Here is a 19574-nt window from a genome sequence, read left to right as displayed (position 1 = left end):
CCATTAGTGACATGCAACACCACCTTTACTGAACCCACAGATTACAGCCCTGCACACAGGTGTCATGATGGTTCAGAACTCCTTCTGGATCCAAATTCAGCAAGACACACACACAATCTACAACAGATCAATGTCTCTAGGTTGTCATCATCTTCAGGACGTAGGTCCGGAGCTTTTATACTGACATTAGCCATATTTTATGTGGATCTGCGAGTGATGTATCTAATAAAGACAAACACTTTGTGAAGCTTTCTTTGCTTTTTCTGATGCACCCTTGGAAGTATCTTTCCTCTTTCTCATATGATTTAGAGAACTTGGGGGATAGGGAGTCATGTGGTTACTGACATTTTCTGCTTTTCTGGGTACATAATGGTATAATCTGTGAGAAAAGAACTGTACAAAATACTTTTGCTTTAAAATGACAGTTGAATATATTCACAGGGAACTGATGCTGATTACAGAACGTAGCATCCACAAGATGGAGTACTTGCTTCTAAAAGTAAATGGGCCTCAGCCCTATAATTGTAGGAATCAAGCAGAACAAAAGTCACTAGACAGAGGACCCATCCCAGCCAACTTTTTATAAAAGGGCATTTACTATGGCATGCAACAAATGAGATAGAGAGATAGATAGATAGATAGATAGATAGATAGATAGATAGATAGATAGATCATTTTATTTTTTTGCATGTTGTGCTGCTTCATTTTTGTCTATTTAGATAGTTTTGAGATGGATGTATAGATAGAAAGATATTACATAGGTATGGAGATAGATAGATAGATAGATAGATAGATAGATAGATAGATAGATAGATAGTGCAATACTTCCTGAATAATGCGGCTGTCCAACGCAAAATATAAATTAAAAAAATTAGGCAGTGCTCCAGTTCAAGGAAAATTCAGGACTTTAATCCAGCACCAAGTGGTGCAACGCTTCGACCTCACAACACGTTCTTTGTCAAGCCCCATTGCTTGACAAAGACCGTGTTGTGAGGTTGAAACGTTGCACCACTTGGTGCTGGATTAAAGTCCACGGTTTTTCTTGAACTGGAGTGCTGCCTGATTGTTTTCTATTTAGATAGATATATAGATAGAGTGATATACTGTAGATAGATAGATAGATAGATAGATAGATAGATAGATAGATAGATAGATAGAAAGATGGATGAACAATTTGAATTGTGCTGCCTTTATTTGGACTCCAGTACAGTCTTCACTTCTGTGCCTGGATAGATAGATACGAGGGGTGTTCACAGGAAGATTTACCTGGCCCACTTCCTGTGGACTGAAAGCAATGAAACTTGGCACAGTTATTAGATCTTCTCTACGTAGGTGCCACCTAGAGACACACACTTCTCCTATCTCTTTAAGCAACTGTAAACACCTCGCTTGTAGAAGTCGACAGGTTGCTCCAAGAGCCACATTGTGACTTCAGAAATCAAAGTCTCGTCATCTGGAAAATGCTTACCCTTCAACAATAACTTCATTGCTGGAAAGAGGTGGAAGTCCGATGGTGCGAGGTCGGTTAATAAGGGGATGCGGTAGAATTTCAAAGCCACAGGAGCATGCTTCCATTTGGGCAACATGTGAGTTGTGAACTGGTGCACTGTCTTGCAGAAGGTGGACACCTTTGATAAACATGCTACGTCTCTTGGTTTTGAGGGCCTCCTGCAATTTCTGCAGCAGTGAAGCATAGTATGCCCCAGGGATCATGGTACCCTTTGCTAGGAAATCCATCAATACTACTCCGTGCTGGTCCCAAAATACCGTGAGCATGACCTTGCCTGCCAATGGTTGGGCACATGCCTTTTTTGGAGGTGGTGAGTCATGATGCTTCCATTGCATCGATTGGACTTTAGTCTCAGGATCATAGTGATGGGCTCAGCTTTCATCCTGTGTGATCAGTCTGTTGAAAAAGTCCTCCTGGTTTCCATGGCATATGGTCAATAGAGCCTGAGAGTATGCAACTCATTGTTGCTTCTGGAAAGGTGTGAGCAGCTGGAAAACCCTGCGAGAGGATACCTTATGAATGTGAAAATGGTCTTGGAAGAATTTTTCCACAGACCCCACACTAATCTTGACATTTTGGGCTGGGTGGCGAATGGTTATGCGGCGATTTTCCAAAATGGCGACCTCCACTTGCAGGATGGTGTGTTCATCAATAGCAAAGTGGGGTCGCCCTGGAATTGGAGCTGTTTGCACCGAAGTCCGACCAAATGTGAATTGATGATGCCAGTTCTTGACTACATCATATGATGAGGAATCATCACCATAAACCTTTTTCATCTCATTGAATGTCTCCTTTGGTGTGCGACCTTTCAAGTAAAGGAACTTGATGACTGCTCTGTATTCCGCTGGGTCCATTATCAAACCTCTCACCACTTCAGCATCTGTAAAATCAAGACCGCTATCAGTTCTGAGTTGCAAATTGGCACGTAACCTATAGAGACTTATATCATTACACATGGGCAGTTTCAGCGTCCTGTGATAAACAGAAGCGAGTCATGGGAAATCTTTAATGAACGGCTATCGTAGATTAGGAGACAGAATAGAACCCCTGGGTAACAACAATATATGGGGCTGCTGGAGTCCAGTAGCTGATCATATTATACAACTCTACCTGCTTTGAAGGTGGAAGTGGACCCTCCGATGTCTTGGTATGTCCACCCTTGAGATAGATCTGATTGATGTGTGATAGTCTGGGGTTGTTTTGCTGCTTCAGAACCTGGAAGACTTGCTGTGGTAAATGGAACCATGAATTTTGCTGTATACCAAAAAATACTGAAGGAGAATGTCCAGCTTTTTGTAAATGACCTCAAGCTGAAGTGCACTTGGGTTATGCAGCACAACTATAGATAGATAGATAGATAGATAGATAGATAGATAGATAGATAGATAGATAGATAGATAGATAGATAGATAATGGAATACATAACTCCATATGTATTTCAGGTGAAAAAGTGGATTTATTCAGACGCACATGGCGTGGCGACGTTTCGGCTCATATTGAGCCTTTTTCAAGCAGCTTAGCACTTTTTCACCTGAAATACATAAGGAGTGCTGCCTTCCTTGTTCTTCTTTGTGGACTTTTGGCAAGTATCGGATGAATTACTGAGGAGGCCTGAGCATCTGCTAATGTAGTGTCGTGCTGTTCTATTTTTTTCAATATACTGTAGATAGATACAGTTGTGTAAAAAAGTGTTTGCCCCCTTCCTGATTTCCAATTCTTTTGCATATTTGTCACACTTACAGTTAGGTCCATATATATTTGGACAGAGACAACATTATTCTAATTTTGGTTCTAGACATTACCACAATAAATTTTAAACAAAACGATTCAGATGCAGTTGAAGTTCAGACTTTCAGCTTTCATTTGAGGGTATCCACATTAAAATTGGATGAAGGGTTTAGGAGTTTCAGCTCCTTAATATGTGCCACCCTGTTTTTAAAGGGACCAAAAGTAATTGGACAGATTAAATAATTGTAAATAAAATGTTCATTTCTAGTACTTGGTTGAAAATCCTTTGTTGGCAATGACTGCCTGAAGTCTTGAACTCATGGACATCACCAGACGCTGTGTTTCCTCCTTTTTGATGCTCTGCCAGGCCTTCACTGCAGTGGTTTTCAGTTGCTGTTTGTTTATGGGCCTTTCTGTCTGAAGTTTAGTCTATAACAAGTGAAATGCATGCTCAATTGGGTTCAGATCAGGTGACTGACTTAGCCATTCAAGAATATTCCACTTCTTTGCTTTAATAAACTCCTGAGTTGCTTTGGCTTTATGTTTTGGGTCATTGTCCATCTGTAGTATGAAACGACAACCAACCAGTTTGGCTGCATTTGGCTGGATCTGAGCACACAGTATGGCTCTGAATACCTTAGAATTAATTCGGCTGCTTCTGTCCTGTGTCACATCATCAATAAACACTAGTGACCCAGTGCCACTGGCAGCCATGCATGCCCAAGCCATCACATTGCCTCTGCAGTGTTTTACAGATGATGTGGTATGCTTTGGATCATGAGCTGTACCACGCCTTCGCCATACTTTTCTCTTTCCATCATTCTGGTAGAGGTTGATCTTAGTTTCATCTGTCCAAAAAATGTTCTTCCAGAACTGTGCTGGCTTTTTTAGATGTTTTTTAGCAAAGTCCAGTCTAGCCTTTTTATTCTTGATGCTTATGAGTGGCTTGCACCGTGCAGTGAACCCTCTGTATTTACTTTCATGCAGCCTTCTCTTTATGGTAGATTTGGATATTGATACGCCGACCTCCTGGAGAGTGCTGTTCACTTGGTTGGCTGTTGTGAAGAGGTTTCTCTTCACCATGGAGATTATTCTGCGATCATCCACCGCTGTTGTCTTCCGTGGGCGCCCAGGTCTTTTTGCATTGATGAGTTCACCAGTGCTTTCTTTCTTTCTCAGGATGTACCAAACTGTAGATTTTGCCACTCCTAATATTGTAGCAATTTTTCAGATGGGTTTTTTTCTGTTTTCGCAGCTTAAGGATGGCTTGTTTCACCTGCATGGAGAGCTCCTTTGACCGCATGTTTACTTCACAGCAAAACCTTCCAAATGCAAGCACCACACCTCAAATCAACTCCAGGCCTTTTATCTGCTTAATTCAGAATGACATAATGAAGGGATTGCCCACACCTGTCCATGAAATAGCCTTGGAGTCAATTGTCCAATTACTTTTGGTCCCTTTAAAAACAGGGTGGCACATGTTAAGGAGCGGAAGCTCCTAAACCCTTCATCCAATTTTAATGTGGATACCCTCAAATGAAAGCTGAAAGTCTGAACTTCAACTGCATCTGAATTGTTTTGTTTAAAATTAATTGTGGTAATGTCTATAACCAAAATTAGAAAAAGGTTGTCTCTGTCCAAATATACACTCACCGGCCACTTTATTAGGTACACCATGCTAGTAACGGGTTGGACCCGCTTTTGCCTTCAGAACTGCCTCAATTCTTCGTGGCATAGATTCAACAAGGTGCTGGAAGCATTCCTCAGAGATTTTGGTCCATATTGACATGATGGCATCACACAGTTGCCGCAGATTTGTCGGCTGCACATTCCAAAGATGCTCCATACAAGGCAGGATGGATCCATGCTTTCATGTTGTTTACGCCAAATTCTGACCCTACCATCCGAATGTCGCAGCAGAAATCGAGACTCATCAGACCAAGCAACGTTTTTCCAATCTTCTACTGTCCAATTTCGATGAGCTTGTACAAATTGTAGCCTCAGTTTCCTGTTCTTAGCTGAAAGGAGTGGTACCCGGTGTGGTCTTCTGCTGCTGTAGCCCATCTGCCTCAAAGTTCGACGCACTGTGCGTTCAGAGATGCTCTTAGGCCTACCTTGGTTGTAACGGGTGGCGATTTGAGTCTGCCCATTCTCCTCTGACCTCTGGCATCAACAAGGCATTTCCGCCCACAGAACTGCCGCTCACTGGATTTTTTTTCTTTTTCGGACCATTCTCTGTAAACCCTAGAGATGGTTGTGCGTGAAAATCCCAGTAGATCAGCAGTTTCTGAAATACTCAGACCAGCCCTTCTGGCACCAACAACCATGCCACGTTCAAAGGCACTCAAATCACCTTTCTTCCCCATACTGATGCTCGGTTTGAACTGCAGGAGATTGTCTTGACCATGTCTACATGCCTAAATGCACTGAGTTGCCGCCATGTGATTGGCTAATTAGAAATTAAGTGTTAACAAGAAGTTGGACAGGTGTACCTAATAAAGTGGCCAGTGAGTGTATATGGACCTAACTGTAAATGTTTCAGATCACCAAACAAATATAAATATTAGATAAAGATAACACAAGTAAACACAAAATGCAGTTTTTAAATGAAGGTATTATTAAGGGAAAAAGAAATCCAAAGCTACAAGGCCTTGTGTGAAAAAGTGATTGCCTTCCCACCTTTAAAACATAAATTAACTGTGGTTTATTACATCTTTGGGAAGCTGAGTTTAAATTCCCTAACCACACCCAGGACACACCTGTTCTCAACAAAGTGACAAAGTGAATTAGACCAAAAGTTCCTCGAAACATAGACAATATGCCGCAATTCTGAAACAAACGAGAAACAAAGTAATTGAGATATAAGAGACAGGGCAAAAATGGCCTGCATGGCAGAGTTCCAAGATGAAAACCACTGCTGAGCGATAAGAACATAAAGGCTCATCTCAGTTTTGCCAGAAAACATCTTGATGATCCCCAAGACACTTGGGAGAATACTGTGTGGACTGACGAGACAAAAGTTGAACTTTTTGCAAGGTATATGTCCCATTACATTTGGTGCAAAAGTAACACAGCATTTCAGAAAAGGAACATCATACTCACAGTAAAATATGGTGGTGGTAGTGTGATGGTCTGGGGTTGTTTTTCTGCTTCAGAACCTGGAAGACACTGTGGTAAATGGAACCATGAATTTTGCTGTATACCAAAAAATACTGAAGGAGAATGCCCGGATTTTTGTAAATGACCTCAAGCTGAAGCGCACTTGGGTTATGCAGCACAACTATAGATAGATAGATAGATAGATAGATAGATAGATAGATAGATAGATAGATAGATAGATATGGGATAGATAGATCTATAGATAGATAGATAGATAGATAGATAAATAAAGTAGATAGATAGATAGATAGATAGATAGATAGATAGATAGATAGATAGATAGATAGATAGATATTAAATGGATACATAGATACAAGATATTCCTCGGCTCTGTTGGAAATAGGCCGTCGTGAGACAGGGCTGCAGCCTCAGTCCAATGCTCTTCAACATTTGCATCAACGAGATGGTGGTGGCTCTGGAGTCCTCCTCAACACCAGGACTCAGCCTCCATGACACAGAGGTGAAATTTCTGCTGTATGCTGATAACCTTGTGCTTTTATCACCAACTGTGAAAGGCCTCCAAGATAATATGAAAATCCTAGAGACCTTCAGCACCACATAGGCACTGCCAATCAAATGGAAGAAAGCTAATATCCAGAAAAGAAAGCAAAAACCTGCTGGCCAACCCTCCTTCATAATAGGCAACTGTTCACTTACGGAAACCAACTAGTACATTTACCTGGGGTTAGAACTCAATCAGGGAACTTTAAGCAAGCCATACAGTTGCTGAAAGACGAGGTGTACAAAGCATTCAGAAGACAGCTGTACCATCTTAAGGCACTTGTAACTGTCTGGCTAAAAATCTTTGGTACCATCGTTGCCCCAATCCTTCTGTATGGCAGCAAAGTCTGGGGTCCAGTCTCATACTCAAATTGGTCAAAGTGTGATGCTGGGCCAAAAGAAATATTCCACCTAGAATTCTGCAAACACCTATTCCAAGTCCATCGGAGCACATCAAACAGCGCCTACAGTGCAGACCTAGGCAGATTCCCACTACGCCTTGCGATGCATAAGAAGGTGCTATAATTCAAGGCTCATCTACAAAGTAGTAGTCCCAGCTCTTACCATCACGTAGCCTTGCTAGACCAGGAAGCCCTAGGAAAATGAAGCCCCCCAACACAAATGCCCCAAAACCAGCCTGACCAAGCCACCAACCTGCATGGCCTGACAAAAGGCGTAATCCAGAAGACGGTACACAAAGGCTAAGAGAAATATTTCAGCTCCTGGAGGAATTGCATAAACAAATCACAGAAACTTGATGATATACCAGAACCTACATAGGGAATACAAACTGGCAATATATCTTGAGAAACTAGCAAACCCCAAAGAACGACAAATCCTGAGCAGATACAGACTGAGCACCCACAGCCTACTCATTGAATCCAGGCGACACCGACAGGACTACAAGCCCCGAGAGCAGACTTCGCCAGCACTGCCCCCTGGAAGCCATGGAGGATGAGGCCCATTTCTTGCTGAGGTACCCCAAATACTCCGCATTGAGGGACACTCACTTCAGGAGACTGTCTGATCTCCTCCCAGACTTCACCTACATGGAGGAGGAAGAGAAACTGCCGATAATACTGGGGGAAGAGGAAAGTGCATGGGTCATAGCAGCGCAAAATGTCAGTGCCTGCCGCAGGCTAAGAGGAGCCTGATATGTAATTGACCCAGATACCCCACCCTGGATGCATCCCTATCCCCATCCCAATATTATACCACTTGCTTTGGCAATGCTAGCATTTACTTAGTCCTGCCAATTATCCCATTTGTATTTAATAGATACAGGTGCTTCTCACTAAATTAGAATATTATCAAAAAGTTCATTTATTTCAGTTCTTCAATACAAAAAGTTAAACTCATATATTATATAGAGTTATTACAAACAGAGTGATCTATTTCAAGTGTTTATCTCTGTTAATGTTGATGATTATGGCTTACAGCCAATGAAAACCCAAAAGTCATCATCTCAGTAAATTAGAATAATTAACAAAAAATTACACCTGCAAAGATTTCCTAAGTGTTTAAAAAGGCCCCTTAGTCTGTTTCAGTAACTCCACAATCATGGGGAAGACTGCTGACTTGACAGATATCCAAAAGGCAGTCATTGACACACTCCACAAGGAGGGTAAGCCACAAAAGATCATTGCTAAGGAAGCTGGCTGTTCACAGAGTGTTGTATCCAAGCATATTAATGGAACGTTGAGTGGAAGGAAACAGTGTGGTAGAAAAGGTGCACAAGCAGCCAGGAAAACCACAGCCTTGAAAGGATTGTTAAGAAAAGGCCATTCAAAATGTGGGGGAGATCCACAAGGCGTGGACTGCTGCTGGAGATATTGCTTCAAGAGCCACCACACACAGATGTATCCAGGACATGGGCTACAAGTGTCACATTCCTTGTGTCAAGCCACTCATGACCAATAGAAAAGGCCAGAAGTGTCTAAGGCCGGTTTCACATTAGCGTTTGTAGCAGCTGCGGACTTCCTCCGTGAAGTCCCGCCCTCGGCCGCACCTCCGCCGCTAGCTCCACCTACTTCTGCATGCGGCCTGCGTACCTATCTTTAACATTAGGTACGCAGGTCGTGCGGCTGTATGCGGATGCTTCCGCATGCATCGTTTTGACGATGCGGCGACCAGCGTAGGATGCAGCTTGTAGCAATTTCTTTTTTTTCTGCATCGTCAAAACAACGCATGCGGAAGCATCCGCATACAGCCGCACGACCTGCGTACCTAATGTTAAAGATAGGTACGCAGGCCGCATGCAGAAATAAGTGGAGCTAGCGGCCGAGGGCGGGGCTTCACAGAGGAAGTCCGCAGCCCTCCGCAGCTGCTACAAACGCTAGTGTGAAACTAGCCTTACCTGGGCCAAGGAGAAAAAAAACTGGACTGTTGCTCAGTGGTCCAAGATGTTGTTTTCAGATGAAAGTAAATTTTGCATTTGATTTGGAAATCGAGGTCCCAGAGTCTGGAGGAAGAGTGGAGAGGCACACAATCCAAGCTGCTTGAGGTCTAGTGTGAAGTTTCCACAATCAGTGATGGTTTGGGGAGCCATGTCACCTGTGGGGGAAGGTCCACTGTGTTTTATCAAGACCAAAGTCAGCGCAGCCGTCTACCTGTCCACACTGCCAAAAGTACCAATACCTGGTTTAACCCCTTCAAGACGCGGCCCTTTTTCGTTTTTGCGTTTTCATTTTTTCACTTCCCTCCTTCCCAGAGCCATAACTTTTTTATTTTTCCGTCAATATGGCCATGTGAGGGCTTAGTTTTTGCGGGACGAGTTGTACTTTTAAACGACACCATTGGTTTTACCATGTCTTGTACTAGAAAACGGGAAAAAAATTCCAAGTGCGGTAACATTGCAAAAAAAAAGTGCAATCCCACACTTGTTTTTTGTTTGTCTTTTTTGCTAGATTCAATAAATGCTAAAAATAACCTGCCATTGTGATTCTCTAGGTCATTATGAGTTCATAGACACCTAACATGTCTAGGTTATTTTTTATCTAAGTGGTGAGAAAAAATTCAAAACTTTGCTTACAAAAAAAAAAAAAAAAAAAGCGCCATTTTCCGATACCCGAAGCGTCTCCATTTTTCGTGATCTGGGGTCGGGTGAGTGCTTATTTTTTGTGCGCCGAGCTGACTTTTTAATAATACCACTTTTGTGCGGACACGTTCTTTTGATTGTCCATTATTGCATTTTAATGCAATGTCGTGGTGACCAAAAAAATGTAATTCTGGCGTTTCGAATTTTTTTCTCGCTACGCTGTTTGGTGATCAGGTTAATGCTTTTTTTTAATTGATAGATCGGTCGATTCTGAACGCGGCGATACCAAATACGTGTAGGTTTTATTTTTTTTTAATTGTTTTATTTAGGATGGGGCGAAAGGGGGGTGTTTTAACCCCTTAATCCCGTATGACGTACTATCCCGTCAAGGTGACCTGGGACTTAATTCCGGGTGACGGGATAGTACGTCATACGCGATCGGCCCCCCGTGAGCGCGGCCGATCGCGGCCGGGTGTCAGCTGCCTATCGCAGCTGACATCCGGCACTATGTGCCAGGAGCGGTCACGGACCGCCCCCGGCACATTAACCCCCGGCACACCGCGATCAAACATGATCGCAGTGTACCGGCGGTATAGGGAAGCATCGCGCAGGGAGGGGGCTCCCTGCGGGCTTCCCTGAGACCCCCGGAGCAACACGATGTGATCGCGTTGCTGCGAGGGTCTCCTACCTTCTTCCTCCCTGCAGGTCCCGGATCCAAGATGGCCGCGGCATCCGGGTCCTGCAGGGAGAAAGGTGGCTTACCGAGCGCCTGCTCAGAGCAGACGCTGGTAAGCCTGCACCGATGTAAGTGAGATCGGTGATCTGATAAAGTGCAGTGAACACTATCAGATCATCGATCTGTGATGTCCCCCCCTGGGACAAAGTAAAAAAGTAAAAAAAAAATTTTTCCACATGTGTAAAAAAAAAAAAATCCTAAATAAATAATAAAAAAAAATATATATATTATTCCCATAAATACATTTCTTTATCTAAATAAAAAAACAAAACAATAAAAGTACACATATTTAGTATCGCCGCGTCCGTAACGACCCAACCTATAAAACTGCCCCACTAGTTAACCCCTTCAGTAAACACCGTAAGAGAAAAAAAAAAAAAACGAGGCAAAAAACAACGCTTTATTACCATACCGCCGAACAAAAAGAGGAATAACACGCGATCAAAAAGACTGATATAAATAATCATGGTACCGCTGAAAATGTCATCTTGTCCCGCAAAAAACGAGCCACCATATAGCATCATCAGCAAAAAAATAAAAAAGTTATAGTCCTGAGAATAAAGCGATACCAAAATAATTATTTTTTCTATAAAATAGTTTTTATCGTATAAAAGCGCCAAAACATAAAAAAATGATATAAATGAGGTATCGCTGTAATCGTACTGACCCGTCGAATAAAACTGCTTTATCAATTTTACCAAACGCGGAACGGTATAAACGCCTCTCCCAAAAGAAATTCATGAATAGCAGGTTTTTGGTCATTCTGCCTCACAAAAATCGGAATAAAAAGTGATCAAAAATGGTCACGTGTCCGAAAATGTTACCAATAAAAACGTCAACTCGTCCCGCAAAAAACAAGACCTCACATGACTCTGTGGAGCAAAATGTGGAAAAATTATAGGTCTCAAAATGTGGAGACGCAAAAACTTTTTTGCTATAAAAAGCGTCACTGGTTTCACACTTGCGTTTTTGTCTGCAGCGTTTTTTCCCTATATTTAACATTGAAAACGCATGCGTTTTTTTGTACGCGTTTGGTCGCGTTTTCAAATGCATGCGTTTTTTTGTACGCGTTTGGTCGCGTTTTCAAACGCATGCGGTTTTTTTGTACGCGTTTGGTCGCGTTTTCAAACGCATGGGTTTTTTTTCTGCATGTGTTCATTTTCAGAAATACAGCCTGCAGTATTTTCTTGCGTTTTTAAGCACATGCGTTTGCGTTAAAAACGCATGCGTTTTTATCGAAAAAAAACAGAAAACACACTGAAAAGCCACCCACCACCATCAAGGTGATAAAGGGATCCAAACCCTAACCCTAACTCTACCCCTAACCTAACCCCTAACCGTTTAATGAACATTTTCTGACAGTCATAGTGCCACGTATTTCAGTGCCACGTATTTCAGTGCCACGTATTTCAGTGCCACGTATTTCAGTGCCACGTATTTCAGTGCCACGTATCACGTATTTCAGTGCCACGTGTTTCAGTGCCGCGTATTTAAGTGTCACGTATTTCAGTGCCACGTATCACATATTTCAGTGCCACATATTTTAGTGCCACATATTTAAGTACCACGTATTTCAGTGCCACGTATTTCAGTGCCACGTATTTCAGTGCCACATATTTCAGTGCCACGTGTTTCAGTGCCACGTATCACGTATTTCAGTGCCACGTATTTCAGTGCCACGTATTTCAGTGCCACGTATTTCAGTGCCACGTATTTCAGTCACGTTTAGGGTTAGGGGTAGGGGTAGGGTTAGGGTTAGGGCTAAGGTTGGAGGTAAAGTTAGGGTTAGGGTTGGGGCTAAAGTTAGGGTTGGGGGCTAAAGTTAGGGTTAGGGTTTGGATTACATTTACGGTTTGGATTAGGGTTGGGATTAGAATTATGGGTGTGTCAGGGCTAGGGGTGTGGTTAGGGTGACCGTTGGGATTAGGGCTAGGGGTCTGTTTGGATTAGGGTTTCAGGTAGAATTGGGAAGTTTCCACTGTCCAGGCACATCAGGGGCTCTCCAAACGGGACATGGCGTCCAATCTCAATTCCAGCCAATTTTGCGTTGAAAAAGTAAAACAGTGCTCCTTCCCTTCCGAGCTCTCCCATGCGCCCAAAAAGGGGTTTACCCCAACATATGGGTTATCAGCGTACTCGGGACAAATGGAACAACAACTTCTGGGGTCCAAGTTCTCTTGTTATCCTTGGGAAAATAAAAATTTGGGGGGCTAAAAATCATTTTTGTGGGAAAAAAAAGATGTTTTATTTTCACGGCTCTGCGTTATAAACTGTAGTGAAACACTTGGGGGTTCAAAGTTGTCACAACACATCTAGATAAGTTCCTTTGGAGGTCTAGTTTCCAATATGGGGTCACTTGTGGTGGGTTTGTACTGTTTGGGTACATCAGGGGCTCTGCAAATGCAACGTGATGCCTGCAGACCAATCCATTTAAGGCTGCATTCCAAATGGCGCTCCTTCCCTTCCGAGCTCTGTCATGCGCCCAAACAGTGGTTCCCCCCCACATATGGGGTATCAGCGTACTCAGGACAAATTGGACAACAACTTTTGGGGTCTAATTTATCCTGATACCCTTGTGAAAATACAAAACTGGGGGCTAAAAAATCATTTTTGTGAAAAAAAAAAAAGAATTTTTATTTTCACGGCTTTGCGCTATACACTTTAGTGAAACACTTAGGGGTTCAAAGTTCTCAAAACACATCTAGATAAGTTCCTTGGGAAGTCTAGTTTCCAATATGGGGTCACTTGTGGGGGGTTTGTACTGTTTGGGTACATCAGGGGCTCTGCAAATGCAACGTGACGGCTGCTGACCAATCCATTTAAGTCTGCATTCCAAATGGCGCTCCTTCCCTTTCGAGCACTGTCATGCGCCCAAACAGTGGTTCCCCCTCACATATGGGGTATCAGCGTACTCAGGACAAATTGGAAAACAAATTTTGGGGTCCAATTTATTCTGTTACCTTTGTAAAAATACAAAGCTGGGGGCTAAAAAATCATTTTTGAGAAAAAAAAAATATATATATTTTCACGGCTCTGCGTTATAATCTGTAGTGAAACACTTGGGGGTTCAAAGCTCTCAAAACACATCTAGATAAGTTCCTTAGGGGGTCTACTTTCCAAAATGGTGTCACTTGTGGGGGGTTTCAATGTTTAGGCACATCAGGGGCTCTCCAAACGCAACATGGCGTCCCATCTCAATTCCAGTCAATTTTGCATTGAAAAGTCAAATGGCGCTCCTTCCCTTCCAAGCTCTGCCATGCGCCCAAACAATGGTTTACACCCACATATGGGGTATCAGCGTACTCAGGACAAATTGCACAACATTTTTTGGGGTCCAATTTCTTCTCTTACCCTTGGGAAAATAAAAAATTGGGGGCGAAAAGATCATTTTTGTGAAAAAATATGATTTTTTATTTTTACGGCTCTGCATTATAAACTTCTGTGAAGCACTTGGTGGGTCAAAGTGCTCACCACACATCTAGATAAGTTCCTTAGGGGGTCTACTTTCCAAAATGGTGTCACTTGTAGGGAGTTTCAATGTTTAGGCACATCAGGGGCTCTCCAAACGCAACATGGCGTCCCATCTCAATTCCAGTCAATTTTGCATTGAAAAGTCAAATGGCGCTCCTTCCCTACCAAGCTCTGCCATGCGCCCAAACAATGGTTTACACCCACATATGGGGTATCAGTGTACTCAGGACAAATTGCACAACATTTTTTGGGGTCCAATTTCTTCTCTTACCCTTGGGAAAATAAAAAATTGGGGGCGAAAAGATCATTTTTGTGAAAAAATATGATTTTTTATTTTTACGGCTCTGCATTATAAACTTCTGTGAAGCACTTGGTGGGTCAAAGTGCTCACCACACATCTAGATAAGTTCCTTAGGGGGTCTACTTTCCAAAATGGTGTCACTTGTAGGGAGTTTCAATGTTTAGGCACATCAGGGGCTCTCCAAACACAACATGGCGTCCCATCTCAATTCCAGTCAATTTTGCATTGAAAAGTCAAATGGCGCTCCTTCCCTTCCAAGCTCTGCCATGCGCCCAAACAATGGTTTACACCCACATATGGGGTATCAGCGTACTCAGGACAAATTGCACAACATTTTTTGGGGTCCAATTTCTTCTCTTACCCTTGGGAAAATAAAAAATTGGGGGCGAAAAGATAATTTTTGTGAAAAAATATGATTTTTTATTTTTACGACTCTGCATTATAAACTTCTGTGAAGCACTTGGTGGGTCAAAGTGCTCACCACACATCTAGATAAGTTCCTTAGGGGGTCTACTTTCCAAAATGGTGTCACTTGTAGGGGGTTTCAATGTTTAGCCATATCAGAGGCTCTTCAAACACAACATTGTGTCCCATCTCAATTCCAGTCAATTTTGCATTGAAAAGTCAAATGGCGCTCCTTTCCTTCCGAGCTCTGCCATGCGCCCAAACAGTGGTTTACCCCCACATATGGGGTATCAGCGTACTCAGGACAAATTGTACAACAACTTTGGGGGTCCATTTTCTCCTGTTACCCTTGGTAAAATAAAACAAATTGGAGCTGAAATAAATTTTGTGTGAAAAAAAGTTAAATGTTCATTTTTATTTAAACATTCCAAAAATTCCTGTGAAACACCTGAAGGGTTAATAAACTTCTTGAATGTGGTTTTGAGCACCTTGAGGGGTGCAGTTTTTAGAATGGTGTCACACTTGGGTATTTTCTATCATATAGACCCCTCAAAATGACTTCAAATGAGATGTGGTCCCTAAAAAAAAATGGTGTTGTAAAAATGAGAAATTGCTGGTCAACTTTTAACCCTTATAACTCCGTCACAAAAAAAAATTTTGGTTCCAAAATTGTACTGATGTAAAGTAGACATGTTGGAAATGTTACTTATTAAGTATTTTGTGTGACATATGTCTGTTATTTAAGGGCATAAAAATTCAAAGTTGGAAAATTGCGAAATTTTCAAAATTTTCGCCAAATTTCCATTTTTTTCACAAATAAACGCAAGTTATATCGAATAAATTTTACCACTAACATGAAGTACAATATGTCACGAGAAAACATTGTCAGAATCGCCAAGATCCGTCAAAGCGTTCCAGAGTTATAGCCTCATAAAGGGACAGTGGTCAGAATTGTAAAAATTGGCCCGGTCATTAACGTGCAAACCACCCTCGGGGCTTAAGGGGTTAAACTTTTATATTTTTTATATTTTTTTCATATTTTTAAAAACATTTTTTTTTTACTTGTGCCATGCTTCAATAGCCTCCATGGGAGGCTGGAAGCTGGCACAACTCGATCGGCTCAGCTACATAGTAGTGATCATCAGATCGCTGCTATGTAGCTGAAATGCAGGCTTGCTATGAGCGCCGACCACAGGGGGGCGCTCACAGCAGGCCGGCATCAGTAACCATAGAAGTCTCAAGGACCTCTATGGTTACTGTCCTGACACATCGCCGACCCCCGATCATGTGACGGGGTCGGCGATGTGCTCATTTCCGGCCGTGCGGCCGGAAGCGGTAGTTTAATACCGCTGTCAGCGTTTGACAGCGGCATTTAACAGGTTAATAGCTATACAAAACAGCTGACATGTCGCGACTAGTGTTGAGCATTCCGATACCGCAAGTATCGGGTATCGGCCGATATTTGCGGTATCGGAATTCCAATACCGAGTTCCAATATTTTTGTGATATCGGAAATCGGAAGTTCCCAGTGTATGGTTCCCAGGGTCTGGAGGAGAGGAGACTCTCCTTCAGGCCCTGGGATCCATATTCATGTAAAAAATATAGAATTAAAATAAAAAATATTGATATACTCACCCCTCCGGCGGCCCCTGGACCTTAGCGATGTAACCGGCAGCCTCCGTTCCTAAGAATGCAGTGAGTGTAGGACCTGCGATGACGTCGCGGCTTGTGATTGGTCGCGTGAGCGGTCACATGAGCGGTCACGTGACCAATCACAAGCTGCGACGTCATCGAAGGTCCTTCACTCCTCATTCTTAGGAACGGAGGCTGCCGGTTACATCGCTAAGGTCCCGGGGCTGCCGGAGGGGTGAGTATATCCATATTTTTTTATTTTAATTCTTTATTTTTTACATGAATATGGATCCCAGGGCCTGAAGGAGAGTTTCCTCTCCTTCAGACCCTGGGAACCATCCAGGACAGCTTCCGATACTTGTGTCCCATTGACTTGCATTGGTATCGGGTATCGGTATCGGCGATATCCGATATTTTTTGGATATCGGCCGATCCCATTCGATACCGATACCTTTGAGTATCGGAAGGTATTGCTCAACACCAGTCGTGACTTGATGTGGTCTCACCGCCGGAGCTCACATCAAAAGGGGAGACACAACATGCGCCGTAATAGTACGGCACATGTCGTGAAGGGGTTAAAAAACAACAGTATCACTGTGCTTGATTGGCCAGCAAACTCACCTGACCTTGACCCCATAGAGAATCTATGGTGTATTGTCAAGAGGAAGATGAGAGACACCAGACCCAACAATGCAGACAAGCTGAAGGCTGCTATCAAAGCAACCTGGGCTTCCATAACACCTCAGCAGTACCACAGGCTGATCGTCTCCATGCCACGTCACATTGATGCAGTAATTGATGCAAAAGGAGACCTGACCAAGTATTGAGTGCATTTACTGAACATACATTTCATTAGGCCAATATTTTGGATCTTAACCCCTTCCCGACCCATGACGCCACGTAGGCGTCATGAAAACCCGTGCCAATCCGACCCATGACGCCTATGTGGCGTCATGGAATGATCGCGTCCCTGCAGATCGGGTGAAGGGGTTAACTCCCATTTTACCCGATCTGCAGAGACAGGGGGAGTGGTACTTCAGCCCAGAGGGGGTGGCTTCACCCCCCCGTGGCTACGATCGCTCTGATTGGCTGTTGAAAGTGAAACTGCCAATCAGAGCGATTTGTAATATTTCACCTAAAAAACTGGTGAAATATTACAATCCAGCCATGGCCGATGCTGCAATATCATCGGCCATGGCTGGAAAACCTGAAGTGACCCCCCCCCACAGCCACCGATCGCCCCCCCAGTCCTCCGTTATGGGGTCCGGTCCCCTCCGTCCGCCTGCCGGCTCCCCCGTCCTGCTGTCCGCTCCCCCCTGTGGTCCGATCACCCCCCCTGTGGTCCGATCACCCCCCCTGTGCTCCAATCCACCCCCCCACCACCCCTTCATACTTACCGATCCTCCCGGTGTCCGGCCGTCTCCTCGCTGGGCGCCGCCATCTTCCAAAATGGCGGGCGCATGCTCAGTACGCCCGCCGCATCTGCCAGCCGGCAGATTCCTTACAAGTACATTTTGATCGCTGTGGTAGGTTCTACCACAGCGATCAAAATAAAAAAAATAATAAATAAACCCCCCCTTTATCACCCCCATAGATAGGGACAATAATAAAATAAAGAAAATATTATTTTTTTTCTTTTTCCACTAGGGTTAGGATTAGAACTAGGGTTAGGGTTAGAACTAGGGTTAGGGTTACGGGTAGGGTTAGGGTTAGGGGTAGGGTTAGGGTTACAGGTAGGGTTAGGGGTAGGGTTAGGGTTATGGCATGTGCGGATTTGGCCGCGGATCCGCAGCGGATTGGCCGCGGATCCGCAGCGGATTGGCCGCGGATCCGCAGCGGATTGGCCGCGGATCCGCAGCGGATTGGCCGCGGATCCGCAGCGGATTGGCCGCTGCGAATTCGTAGCAGTTTTCCATCAGGTTTACAGTACCGTGTACACCTATGGAAAACCAAATCCGCTGTGCCCATGGTGCGGAAAATTCCGTGCAGAAACGCTGCGTTGTATTTTCCACAGCATGTCAATTCTTTGTGCGGATTCCGCAGCGTTTTACACCTGTTCCTCAATAGGAATCCGCAGGTGAAATCCGCACAAAAAAACACTGGAAATCTACTGTAAATCCGCAGGTAAAACGCAGTGCCTTTTACTTGCAGATTTTTCAAAAGTCGTGCGGAAAAATCTCACACGAATCCGCTACGTGGGCACATACCCTTAGGGTTAGGGTTGGAATTAGGGCTAGGGTTGGAAATAGGGTTAAGATTAGGCTTGTGGTTAGGGTTACGGATAGGGTTAGGGGTGTGTTGGGGTTACAGTTGTGGTTAGGGTTGGGATTAGGGTTAGGGTTGGGATTAGGGTTAGGATTAGGGTTGGAATTAGGGTTACGGGTGTGTTGGGGTTATGGTTGTGGTTAGGGGTGTGTTGGGGTTAGGGTTGGGATTAGGGTTATGGCTACAGTTGGGATTAGGATTAGGGGTGTGTTGGGGTTAGTGTTGAAGTTAGAAATGAGGGGTTTCCACTGTTTAGGCACATCAGGGGTCTCCAAACGCAACATGGCGCCACCATTGATTCCAGCCAATCTTGCATTCAAAAAGTCAAATGATGCACCCTCCCTTCCAAGCCCCGACGTGTGCCCAAACAGTGGTTTACCCCCACATTTGGGGTACCAGCGTACTCAGGACAAACTGGGCAACAACTGTTGGGGTCCAATTTCTCCTGTTACCCTTGCAAAAATAAAAAATTACTTGCTAAGACATAATTTTTGAGGAAAGAAGAATTATTTTTTATTTTCACGGCTCTGCGTTGTAAACTTCTGTGAAGCACTTGGGGGTTGAACGTGCTCATCACACATCTAGATAAGTTCCATGGGGGGTCTAGTTTCCAAAATGGGGTCACTTGTGGGGTGTTTCTACTGTTTAGGCACATCAGGGGCTCTGCAAATGCAACGTGACGCCCGCAGACCATTCCATCAAAGTCTGCATTTCAAATGTCACTACTTCCCTTCCGAGCCCTGACGTGCGCCCAAACAGTGGTTTACCCCCACATATGGGGTATCACTGTACTCACAGCAAACTGGGCAACAAACATTGGGGCCCAATT

This window comes from Ranitomeya variabilis, chromosome 1 (genome assembly GCF_051348905.1).
Source record: "Ranitomeya variabilis isolate aRanVar5 chromosome 1, aRanVar5.hap1, whole genome shotgun sequence".
Classification (NCBI taxonomy): domain Eukaryota; kingdom Metazoa; phylum Chordata; class Amphibia; order Anura; family Dendrobatidae; genus Ranitomeya; species Ranitomeya variabilis.
The sequence above is the reverse complement of the archived record's forward strand: the minus strand, read 5'-3'. Positions refer to the sequence as shown.